Raw genomic sequence first — 13,720 nt, 5'->3', positions numbered from 1 at the left:
ACCTGGCCTATCAGGCTTTGCTAGCAAGCACCACTAACCGCTGAGCCACCTCCCTAGCCTCTGTATATTGTCTTGATCAGTCAAGCTATAGTTAAAAAATTTTTTTTAATAACTGCTATGAATATTCAACTTTTTAAATTTAATTTTAATCTGGATTTTATTTTTTCTATTTCATTTTATGCTGCTCTTACCTTCATTATCCACCCCCCCCACCTTAGGTATAACAGGCTCCTCTTTTCTATAGCTTCTTAAGGTGGGCACTCAGATCACTAGTTTGAGGATTTGCTCATATTATTTTCTTTGTTTTGTTTTGAGGTAGGGTCTCACTCTAGCCCAGGCTGACCCAGAACTCTCTCTGTAGCTCAAGGCTGGCCTCAAACTCATGGCAATCCTCCTGTCTCTGCCTCCTGAGTGCTGGAATTAAAGACATGTGCCACCATTCCTGGCCTTATTTGCTTTTGTATAAATCCCTCATTCTGATATCTTGTTTAACCTGACATTAATATTGACCCAGCTACTCTTGATTTCTTTGAATCAGTGTTTACTTGATGTTTCCTTTTTTTTCCACTTTTAACACATAAATATCACATACATAGCATGTTCTTTTAGAATATAATCACATATATAACATGTTCCTTTAAAATATATCACATATGACTTGTTCTTTATTTTGTTCCCTCTCTTTTTCTGTCTCATTTTTGCCTGAGTATTTTAAATTATTCACTCATTTACTGGTGTGCGCACGCGGAGATCCAAGGCAACTTGAAGGTGTGTGGTTCTTTCCTGGGCTTTGGGTTCCTCTGGCCTCCTGTGATCACAGGTGTGTTAGGGTCACAGACACCAGGGCCAATTTGCATCTGGCTTTACATGGGTGCTGGGGAATTGCATTCAAATGCCCTGCCACTGAGCTGTACCCCCAGTGCTGGAGAACTGCACTGGGGACCAGCAGGCTTTGTAACTAAGCACCTTTAACAACTGCGCCATCTTCCCAGACCCACCTTTTTGTTGTTGCTATTGTTGTCTTGTTTTTCTTTTTCGTTTATTTTTATTTATTTGACACAGAGAGAGAATGAGCACACCAGGGCCTCCAGCCACTGCAAATGAACTCCAGACACATGTGCCACCTTGTGCAGCTGGCTTATGCGGGCCCTGAGGAATCGAACCTGGGTCCTTTGGCTTTGCAGGCAAATACCTTAACCACTAAGCCATCTCTCCAGCCCTGTTGTTTTGTTTTTCGAGACAGGGTCTCACTATAGCCCAGGCTGACCTGGAACTCACTCTGTAGTCCCAGGCTCACCTCAGATTCACAGCCATCTTCCTACCTCAGACTCCCAAGTACTGGGATTAAAGGCGTGTGCCAACAAGCAGGGCTTTTAACTGAATTTTATCACCACTATTGCTTCATTTGCTTCTCTCTCCTCCCCTCTCTCACTCTCGTTATTCTAGTGTTTGCTCCAACTTACCTTCCATTACTACTGTACAGCATCGTCTGTGTCATAACTTTACAGCATCACAGGTTCCTACTTCCCTCTGGCCTGGTGCCTTAGCTGTCATGCTTCATTTGTTTATTTATTGGCTTTTCAAGCTGGATCTCACTCTGGCTCTGGCTGACATGGAACTCCCTCTGTAAACCAGGCTGGCCTTGAACTCACGACGATCCTCCTACCTCAGCCTCCCAAATGCTGGGGTCAAAGGCGTGCACCACCGCACCTAGGCTGTCATAGTTTCTATGTCAGTGCTAGGGGCTGAACCTGTAGGTTTGCATATGCCAGGCCAGTGCTCTGTGCTTCACGGCACCTCCGGGCCTCTCGTCAGCCCTATGACTCGTACATCCACGGTGAAGCTCACAGCACACGCTACGAGAGTACACACGTGTGCAACGGCACCTCATGTTCACGCACTCCTTGGCTGTTGGAGATGCCCTTCCTTTCTTTGTGTGGAGCTACATTTCCATCTGGTGAGTTCCTGTTGCCTGAGGGACCCTGAGGAAGAGCCCTCATGGTGAGACTATTTGGGTGACGTATCATCTGCGTGTGCTTGCCTTCAGGAAAGAGGCTTTTGCTGGTGGCAGAAAGTCAAGGTAATTTTCCATTTTCCCAGGACTTTAACGAGCACCCTTTGTCTCCCGTAGTTATATATGAGACACAGGATGCCATCGCTCCCTAGCCTTTGGGCTAAGATCAAGTGTCATATCGAGCATCTGTGCTTAGGCTGATATGTCCTCTGTCCATTCTTATTGTCACCTTTCCTCTCAGCTATCAGGACATTTTCTTGGGGGCAGTGGAGATGGCTCAGTGGATAAGAGTGCTCACTGTGTGTGGGTGAAGACCGGAGCTCCATCCCCAGCACTCACATTACAAAGCCAGGTATGGTCATGCATACTTGTCACCCCAGTGCTGGGGTGGGAGGGGCAGAGAAAGGGAGAGTGCTGGGGCTCCCTGGTCAGCCAGTGTACCCCACATCAGTGAGTTCCAAGTTCAGTCAGAGACTCTGTCCCTGGAGAATAAGGCGGAAGAGTGATAGAGGAAGATAGCTGGCATCCTCCTCTGACCTCTGCACACGTGGGCACAGGGGACAGGCATCAGACCCGTGGGTACATATACCACACGCACGCACGCACGCACGCACACACGCACGCACAGAGAGAGAAAGAGTGAGAGAGAGATTTTTCTTTCATTGCCATTTTACATCAGTGTTTCTATGATGTGTTTGGTGCTGTTCTCTTTACATGTCTCTTGTATGGTGTTTGGACTTGGGAATCTGAAAATTCACATTTAAAAAAAATTGTTTATTTTTATTTATTTATTTGAGAGTGAAAGACAGAGAGAGAAAGAGAAAATGGGCGCGCCAGGGCATCCAGCCACTGCAAACAAACTCCAGACATGTGTGCTCCCTTGTGCATCTGGCTAACGTGGGTCTTGGGGAATCGAGCCTTGAACCGGGGTCCTTAGGCTTCACAGGCAAGCGCTTAACTGCTAAGCCACCTCTCCAGCAAATTTCATTTTGAGTTATTTATTTGAGAGCAGCGGACAGAGAGAGAGAAAGAGGCAGAGAGAGAGGGAGAGAATGGGTGCACCAGGGCCTCCAGCCACTGCAAACAAACTCCAGATGCATGTGCCTCCTTGTGCAACAGGCTTACAAGGGTCCTGGGGAATTGAGCCTCGAACCAGGGTCCTTAGGCTTCACAGGCAAGTGCTTAACCATTAAGGGATCTCTCCATCCCCTTTTTTTAAAAAAAAAAAAATTATTGTTTTCATTTATTTGAGAAAGCGAGAGAGGGAAAGAAAGAGAGAAAGTGAGTGAGAGAGAGAGAGAATGGCCACACCAGGGCCTCCAGCCACTGCAAATGAACTCCAGGCACATGCGGCACTATGTGCATCTGGCTTACTTGGGTCCTGGGGAACTGAACTGAGGTCCTTCGGCTTTGAAGGCAAATGTCTTAACCACTAAGCCATATCTCTAGCCCCTCAGTAATTCTTATTGACATTTTTATGTCACTGGTCACTATTTGAAGTGTAAGATCTACTGTTAAACCACCCAGCATATGTTCATTTAGGATACTATAATGTATTTATTTAATTTAAATTGAGCCCCCCCTCCTCTTTCTCTCTCTCATGTGGTTGAGTCTGCTTTGAACTTGTCATCCTCCTGCCTCCTCCTCCAAGTGCTGAGGTTACAGGCATCACCACGTCGCCTTGCTCAGTTTGGGTCTTTCCTGTGTCTTCACTCCTCTTCTCGCTGTGTTCATGTTTTCCTTTGCTAGCTGCCTTACCATCTCTTCGGATAATTTTAGCCTCATGTTTTCTCAGGGCCTATCTTCATTTTGTCATTGTATGCAGCAGGGTGGTAAGACTGGTACCCATTACTTCCCCATGGGAAAACTGCTGAAAATCTTCTCAGAGATGGAAATAGGTCCCTGAAGGCACCCCACCAACCACATCAGAACTACTTTTCTATCTGCCTGCCAGGGTGGTGTCACAGGTCTCCATGCCTAACACTTGACAAGGTGTGCAGAGTCACCATGGCTTACAGACTAAAATATGCTTATTTACACTCCTCAGACAATTGTTGTACAGAATCAAGTTCTGTGGCCAAGGACAGAGGGCACAATGGTTAAAGTGTGGCCCAGCAGAACCATCTCACCCTGGCTCCCATAACTGTTTGTCCCATCTGTATCAGCATGTCCACTGTCTCTATATCTCCATCTATATCTTCACTTCCATCTGTATCTCCACATCCATCTGTTATGTACCTCCACCTGTATTGCTACCACCATCTGTATCTGAACCTCCATCTGTATCTACACCTCAATCTGTATTTGCACCTCCATCTGTTCTACATATCCATCTGTATCTCCAACTCCATCTGTATCTGCATATCCATTGGTATCTGCACCTCCATCTGTATCTGCACCTCCGTCTGTCTCTGCACCTCCACCTGTATCTGCACATCCATCTGTACTGCACCTCCATGAGTATCTCCACCTCAATTTGTATCTTCAACTCCATCTGTATATGCAGCTCCATTTGTATCTCCACTTCCATCTGTATCTGCAACTCCATCAGTATCCACACCTCCACCTGTATCCCCACCTCCATTTGTTCTACATATCCATGTATATCTCCACCTCCATCTGTATCTTAATCTCCATCTGTATCCAAACCTCCATCTTTATCTGCACCTCCAATTTTATCTGCAACTCCATCTCTTTGTGCACCTCCACCTGTCTCTGCAGCTCTGTCTGTATCCACACCACCATCTGTATCCCCACCTCCACCTGTATCTTCATCTCCATCTGTATCTGCACCTCCACCTGTGTCTGCACCTCCATCTGTATCTCCACTTCCATCTGTACTCCACCTCCATCTGTATATCTACCACCATCTGTATTTGTATCTCCATCTGTATCTCCACCCCAACCTGTATCTACACCTCCATCTGTATCTCCACCTCCATCTGTATTTCCAACTCTGTCTGTATCTTGGCCTCCATCTGCATCTGAACTTCCATCTGTATCTCTACCTCCATCTGTATCTGCATCTCCATCTGTATTTCCACCTCCATCTGTATTTCCACCTCCATCTGTATCTGCACCTCCATCAGTATCTCCACCTCCATCTGTATTTCCACCTCCATCTGTATCTGCACCTCCATCAGTATCTCCACCTCCATCTGTATCTTCACCTCCATCTGTATCTTCACCTCCATCTGTATCTGCAACTCCATCTGTATCCACACATCCACCTGTATCCCCATCTATACCTGTATCTTCATGTCCATCTGTATCTGCACTTCCACCTGTATCTTCATCTCCATATGTATCTGCATCTCCATCTGTACCTGCACCTCCATCTGTACACGCACCTTCATCTGTATTTGAACCTCCGTATGTATACTCACCTCCATCAGTATCTCCATCTCCATCTGTATCTGCACCTCCATCTGTATCTTCACCTCCATCAGTATATCCACCACGATCTGTATCTCCACCTCCATCTGTATCCCCACCTCGATCTGTATCTGCACCTCCATCTGTATCTGTATCTCCACTTCCATCTGTATCTCTACCTCCATCGGTATCCACACCTCCATCTGTATCTGCACATCCACCTGTATCTTCATCTTCATCTGCATCTGCACCTCCATCTGTATCTGTACCTCCATCTGTATCTCCACCTCCATCTGGATATGCACCTCCTTCTGGATCTCCACCTCCATCAATATCTCCAACTACATCTGTATCTCCACCTCCACCAGTAACTCTACCACTATCTGTATCTGCACCTCCATCTGTATCTCCACCTCCATCTGTATCTGCACCTCCATCTGTATCTCACCTCCATCTGTATCTCACCTCCATCTGTACCTGCACCTCCATCTGTATCTGCACCTCCATCTGTATATGCACCTCCACCTGTATCCGCAACTCAATCTTTATCCACAACTCTATGTGTACCTGCACCTCTATTTGTATCTCCGCATACATCAGTATCTCCACCTCTATCTGTATCTCCACCTCCATCTGTATCTGCACCTCCATCTGTATCTGCACTTCCATCTGTATCTGCACCTCCATGTGTATCTCCACCTGCATCTGTATCTGCACCTCCACCTGTATCCCCACCTCATCTGTATCCCCACTTCCATCTGTATCTGCACCTCCATGTGTATCTCCACCTCCATCTGTATCTTCACCTACATCTGTATCTTCACCTCCATCTGTATCTCCACCTCCATCTGTATCTCCACCTCCATCTGTATCTCCACCTCCATCTGTATCTGCACCTCCATCTGCATCTCCACCTGCATCTGTATCTTCACCTACATCTCTATCTTCACCTCCATCTGTATCTGCACCTCCATCTGTATCTGCACCTCCATCTGTATCTGCATCTCCATCTGTATCTCCACCTCCATCTGTATCTCCACCTCCATCTGTATCTCCACCTCCATCTGTATCTGCACCTCCATCTGCATCTCCACCTGCATCTATATCTTCACCTATATCTGTATCTTCACCTCCATCAGTATCTCCACCTTCAACTGTATCCTCACCTCCATCTTTACCTGCAACTCCACCTGTATCCACACCTCCAACTGTATCTGCACCTCCACCTGTATTTTCATGTCCCTTTGTTTCTGTACCTCCATCTGTATCTGTACCTCCATCTGTATCTCCACTTCAATCTGTATCTCCACCTCCATCTGTATCTCCACCTCCACCTGTATCCCCACCTCCTTCTGTATCTGTACCTCCATCTGTATCAGCACCTCCATCTGTATCAGCACCTCCACCTGTATCTTCATCTCCATCTGTATCTCCACCTCCATCTGTATCCACACCTCCATCTGTATCTGCACCTCCATCTGTATCTCCACTTCCATCTGTATCATCATCTCCATCAGTATCTCCATTTCCATCTGTATTTTCAACTCCATCTGTATTTGAACCTCCATTTGTATTTCCACCTCCATCTGTATCTCCACCATCCATCAGTACCTGCACCTCCATTTATTTGCCTCTGTAGCAGTTGCCATCTTTTCATTACTGAGAAAAACAGCTTATAGGAGGAAAGGATTGATTTCAGGCTTACAGTTTAATGGGGAAACTTCATCATGGTGGAGGAAACATGAAAAATGGCTCGCATCTTTATAGTGGAACAGGAGAGAGAGTGAGAGAGAGAAAGAGAGGGAGAGAAGCAAGAGCAAGCTCGTTCCTATGGGCTAGGCTAATCAACCCCATGGTTGGCCCAAGTGACACATGTCCTCCAGCAAGGTTCCACCTCCCAAAGGCTCCACCTCCCAAAAGCTCTACCAGTTCTGGACTAAATACAAAGCTTAATCACAAACACTTGAGGCTATGGGAAACATTTTACATTCAAACCACCAGAGCATCTCCATTCTATCTGCATCTACATCTATTTCCCATTGATTCAGTTTCTCTTGAGAACCCAACTAAGATCTATTCAAGCATCCATTGGCAAAAGTTTGATGATGGATAAACCAGTGTAAACGAGATGCCAATCCATCAGACTGTGCAGAGAGTGGGGCCTCTGCCCCATCTCCTTTTCCACACTCCAGCTCTACACTGAAATCCACATCCCTTCATCTGCCAAAAACAAACCCCAAGTGAAGCACCCCTGGGACCCAGGATTATGGACACTTATAACTAATGACAAATAAACAAGACAGAACTCTGTGTAATTACTCCTGTAGTCATTTACTTGTATCCATAATTGACCTGGGCACTCTTTAATCTTTAATGCTCTTTTGAAATTCAGCCTCTGGGAACCACTGTATTATTGATGTTTGTCATGGCAAGGCCCCTGGAGGCTGAAGGCTTTGCTTAAGAGGTCTTCCAAAGAAATAGTCAGTTTAGGAAGAGATAACTTTGATGTGTCCACAGGAAGGTGCGTGGTGAGGACTGGAGCTGTCTGTGGTGGAACCGTGACAAAGATGATGATGGCGGCGGTGGTGAAGGGGATGGTGATGATGGTGGTGCTGGCTCTTGCCAGCAGCGTTTCACCTGTCCTGTCTCACGCCTAACCCCAGCTTCCAATTATCCCACCTCTGGGTGGAGATGCCCAGGCCGGATCCCCCATTTGCTGAGGGCCCCCTCCCACTCAGGCGCAGTCCCTCCTCATCGTCGCTGCCCACGTCTACATCTGCAGTTTCTTGCTCCTTCTCCATCGCTGAGCATATGCAGGCTGAAGTCACATTTTCACTCCCCTGGGCTGTGGGACACCCAGGCCATACTCCTTCCTTCATAATGCTATCATCAGTAGCCAACATACCCCCTTCTCGGGAGCTGAAGCCCCACCCAGCTTCCGGCTCAAATCCCCCCATCTGTAGCCCCAGCTCCCCCTGCTACCATCCGCAGTCTGGGCACCCAGACCTGGACCTCCTTAGACTAAGTCCTTAGGAGCTTGGATTCTGCTCCCTGTTCGCTGACACACCATCATTTCCCTTAAAGGAGACGCCCTACCCACCCACTGGACCACAGTTCCAAGTAGACAGCCGTTCCTGATCTGGCTTCCCGGCCTCCCCCCTCTGTAGCCAGCCCCAGGCTGGACAGAGCCCATGCTCCGACAGCAGCTGCCTAATGAATTGGATGAATAAATTAATTTGGGGTTCATTTTCTTGGCCTCCTGCTTGGGTGGAGAAGCAGCCTTCCTGACCTGCAGGGTGAGGCCTCTGAGGGGGAAGAGAATGGTATACTCCTTGCACATTAAGCCTGGCCTTGAATTCCATTAACTTGAGAGGAGGGAGGATGAGGGAAGAGGCTGCCCCAGAGACCAGAGCCGGTCTCAGGCTGTTTAAGGAGGTTAAAACGAGAGGGGCAGGCTCGGTGGCTAATTGTCCTTGCGCATTAATCACATGGAGCTGCTGCTGGGGTGGCAGGAAAGTGTGTTAATTTGGTAATTACTGAGGAGGGGGAGGCTGCCTGCAAACCCTTGACCTCTGCCATTACTTCTTAACTGAGATATGGAATGCAGATGGAAAGAACCGAGATTCCTGGAAAGACTGCAGCTCGGTAGCGTGACGTGGCAATGCTGCCTGCCTCTCCTGGGCTGGGCTGACCCAGGCCTCTGCTGACTCAGGATTCCTGCTCCATGGCATCGACTTTCTCAGCACATGTGCCATCTCCTCAGTTTCTGATCCCAACATTAAGTGGGGGAGGCAGCTGTCAAGATCTGTTTCAGGTCTGGGGAGATGGCTTAGCAGGGAAAGTGCTTGCTGTGCAATCCCGAAGACCTGAGTTCAGATCCCCAGGGCTCATGTAGAAAGGCTGGGTAGAGTGGCCCAGGAGCCTATAATCCCAAGCACTGGGAAGGTGGAGACAAGAGGGCCCCTGGGACTCTCTGGCTAGCTAGTCTGGGCAAACTGGTGAGGTTTAGGTTCCGCAAGAGACCCTGTAACAAAGACATAAACATTCCTGTGGGAAGAAGAGACCAGAGAATTGCTGGGGCCTCTGGATGAGTAAGAGACTCCAGTTCAAGTATGAACGGGCAGAAGAGCAATGGAAAGGAGCACCTGATAGTCCCCTTTGGCCACCACAGGTGAGTGCACCCCTCTGCGTACAAACACATGCGGCATTTCATGGGCACTGACCCATGCATGCAAAACACACACACACACACACACACACACACACACACACACACACACACAAATAAACTAAAAAGGAAAAGAATAAGATATAGAGTTATCAAGAAGATCCCTTGATGTTCATGCCTGTCCTGCACCTACACACACATGTATACACACACACTCACACACACACACACACAGGTGCACACACACACAGGTGCACACACACCACACACATATACATCCAAAAAAAAATCTGTTTTTGGAGAGACAGGACTGAAGCCCACACTTGGTGACACATAGCACATCAGCCCAAAGATTGCAGACCCCCAGGCTCATGGGCCCTTGACACCTGGCAGCCGTCCTCAGCTGGCCAGCAGTATCCTACCCCCATGGCATCAGACTCCCAGATCCCGGCTCAGCCAATCACATTGTATTTATTGTCCTGTTACCTTTGCTTCAACTCTCCTCTTGACCCTCTCCCCACCCCAGTCACAGCTCAGGCTCAATGTCATGCTGGGGGACACCCAAGGCTCAGGGGTGTGCCCAGACCTTGTGGGAGACACTGTCAGTGGGTGCCACAGCTGAACCTGGGAGCCAGTCCCATTGTCCCCGATGCAGGTCTCAAGGGTCTGGACATGTCTACCTGGACCTTCTTCTCATGCTGTGATCCATTCCCAGAGTCAGGGAAAGACCTTGACTCTTGTTTGGACTATGCAAGGGCCTGACGATGCCCCCTTCCAAACCTCTCTCTGACACAAAGATATGGGTGTTGGGACACCTGGGCCTTGTTAAAACCTCAGAGGTGCCGGGCATGGTGGCACACACCTTTAATCCCAGCACTCAGGAGGCAGAGGTGGGAGGATCGCAGAGAGTTCGAGGCCAGCCTGAGACTACATAGTGAATTCCAGGTTAGCCTAGGCTAGAGTAAAACAGATGAGGTGGAACCAAATGGGGGTAGCGCACCCTTCGCTCTTCTCATCGTCCCGCATCATAGGCTTTGCAGAGCACATAACTCCTTGCCCTGCTGCATTGGGAGTGTGGAAATGCAAGAGTCACCACACGAGAGAGAGACCTGATTGTGACTCCCGGTCCTACCACTTACATCTCATGACCTTGGGGAAGCCACAGAGCAGCTCCAAGTCTTGCTTTCCTCACCTGTGAGCCACAAAGACTTACTGAGCACCTACCATGCCCCATGCTCTTCAGATCCGCCCTCCCAGTCAACCCTCACGGTGCCCCGTGACAGACAACACGCAGCATAGGTGGACACAAGCTAGGCTGAGGCCCAGCGTTACTCGGGTCTCCTTCAACCTTGAACGCCCCAGCTCGGTCCCGGGCTAAGCGGTGTGATGCTTATCCTATGTGAGGGTCACACAGGGAATAGCAGCTGTCATCAGTTACTTTCTCAGGGCTGGGACAGAATACCCAACCGGCAGCACCTCACAGGAGGCAGGGTGGACAGTTCCAGAGCGTAGAGTCCCACATGGCAGGAAGAACACGGCAGGAGCAGGAAGCCAGCATGACATGTCACATCAGAAAGAGGAAGCAGACAGATGGTGAACACCAAGTGGCAGGAGGGGGGGGCGGCTGGCATGTAACACCTCAAGGCCCACCCCCAGTGACCTGCTTCCCCCTGTAAGGCTCCACCTCCTAAAGATTCCACAACCTTCTGGAATAGCACCAGCAGTGGGGACCAAGTGCTCAAACACAGGAGTCACTGGGGGCATTTCATGTTTAAACATTCACACGTACCAGGTGGGGATGGCTCCTGGACTGTTCATCTTGCAGGGTCCTTAACTAAGTGGTCCAATAGTTTCTTGATCAATGTTCTTTTCCCCCCCTCCTTGCGTGCCCTACTGCACTCTGCTAAATTCCCCAGGAACTCTGCTGCGTGAACATTGACAACGTGCTCTCGGCTCCAGGTGCAGCGGAGACAGAGACGTCTACACGTGCTTGGGGCTGAGTGAAGACGGCACTGACGGCATCCTCAAGGGCTGAAGCTGGGCTCTGATTTCCAGGTAGGTTGACGTACCATGTGCCAGCCCGTCAGAGCCTAAGCCACCCCCTGCGGTGATGTTGTTCAGCTATGAGCAGGCTCCTCACAGCGCCAAGCTCCGGGGCTGCTGGAGCCGGTCTGGGTCTGGCCAGTGCAGGCACTTGGGCTAAAGGAAGCTGCTCGCCTTCCATTCCCAGGAGGACTGGGGACCGCTTCGCCTCCCTCATCCATTCCTGCAGGCTTCCCTCTTTCTTTCCATCAACTCCGTCCTGCGCAAGCCACCTCTGCCCTGTGCCTTGCTGCTCCAGACAAAGGCTTCTGTCCTCGTGAGCTGACACTCGGTAGGGGAGAGAGACACACACAAGTTAACAAAAGACCAACGTGCGATGCTGTGAATACAAATAAGAGACGAAGAAATGGAAATGACTCTCCGGAGGACAGGGGGTGGCTGAGTATTTAGAAAAATCCCCTTCGCAAAGGTGACGTTTGATATTCCAGCAGCACCGCCTATCCCCGGGCTGCTGTGGGGAGCTCACGCCCCAGGACCTTGTCTCTTTCACCTTGCCTAAAGCAGATTCACATCGCTTTCTAGTTCCCAGCGCGCTGCGGTATTGTGTAGCTGCGCTCATTTTTCCAATGTTCCACCAACATATCATATTCATCTTTGTATGCACATACGTGGGGCACGCATGATGTGGGGTGTATGCACATGTGTGTGCAGCCCATGCACATGCGTGCAAAGGCCAAAGAAGAGCATGAGGTGTCTCCCCTACCACTCAGCCACATGGTCCTCTCTCTCAGCCCCAAGCGGCCACGTCCACCTGTCGTCAGTCAGCGAGCTTCGGCTGTTCTCTGCCCTCTGCAGGACTGGGGCACAGGCAAGCACAGCCATACCCAACTTTCCACACGGTTGCTGAGGAGTAGAACTCAGGAGGTCTCAGGCCTGTCCAGCAAGGCTTTTATCCACTGAGCCATCTCTCCAAACCCAGAAGTTTTTTTGTGCATACACAATCATCTGTAATCACTTTATTTTATGCGCACCACCCTGCCCCCTTCTTTTGCCAAAGCAGTATGTCTGACAACGTGTTTGAATCTACTGAGCCTTTAAGTCTGTTGCATAGCACCACGTTGCCTCAGGTCCTGGTTTAACTGACCAGCTCCGTGCTGGTGGGTGTTTTGGGTCTGGACTGTCTTTTTCTTGTGAGTCACCGTAGTCCGGAGTCTTGCACGCGCATTTTCATGCTCACATCCACACACATCTCTCCGTGGAGGGATTCCTGAGAGCAGAACATGTTTCATTATTGCTCAGGAGGGCCTGGCAAATTGTAGAGAAGATAATAAGTAGAAATAAGAGGAACATGAATTAGAAAGGACAAGATAAATCCGTCATTATTTGCAGACAGTAGAATCCCCCACCTAGAATATCCAGTAGACTCCACTGACAAATTATTAGAACTAATCGAGTTCAGCAAGGAGACCAGGTAGAACCACATTTTTAAAAAAAAATCAATCGCTTTCCTACACCTCAGCAATAACCAATTAGAAAATGTAATAGGGAAAAGAATGCAATTTCTGGACCCAAATGTCCTCTAAAGCAGTGGCTCTCAAACCCTGGGCAATCTCAGAACCACCTGGAGGGCTTGTTGAAATGCACAAGCCCTAGCTCATCTCCAACCCAGCAGGCCCAGGTCTGCACCTCTGAATTTGCATTTTAACAAGCTCCCTGGCCGCTGGCCTGCGGACCGGGTCGGGAGTAGCCAGTATAGAAAGGTCTGCAGTCACGTGAGGCAGCAGGCCCTGTTCCCACTTCTTCAAGATGAGCTTCCGTCAAAGACTCCACTGGGGGCTAGGAAGACAGTCAGCCAGCAGAGTGCTTGCTGCCCAAGCATGAGGACCTGGGTTCAATCCCCAGAACCCACGTCAAATGCCAGGCGTGGTGGCACATGCCTGTAGTCCAAGTGTCAGGGAGATGGAGACAGGAGGCTTTCTTGGGTCTCACAGCTAGATAGTCTGGCCTAATTGGCAAGTTCCAGAATCATGAGATACCCTGTGGCAGAAAGAGATGGGAAGCCTACCTGAGCATGAGGCTGTCCTCTGGCTTCCACGTGCCTGTGGGGCCCATGCTGGCAT

This window comes from Jaculus jaculus, chromosome 9 (assembly GCF_020740685.1).
Source record: "Jaculus jaculus isolate mJacJac1 chromosome 9, mJacJac1.mat.Y.cur, whole genome shotgun sequence".
NCBI lineage: Eukaryota > Metazoa > Chordata > Mammalia > Rodentia > Dipodidae > Jaculus > Jaculus jaculus.
Note: the sequence above shows the minus strand (reverse complement) of the source record.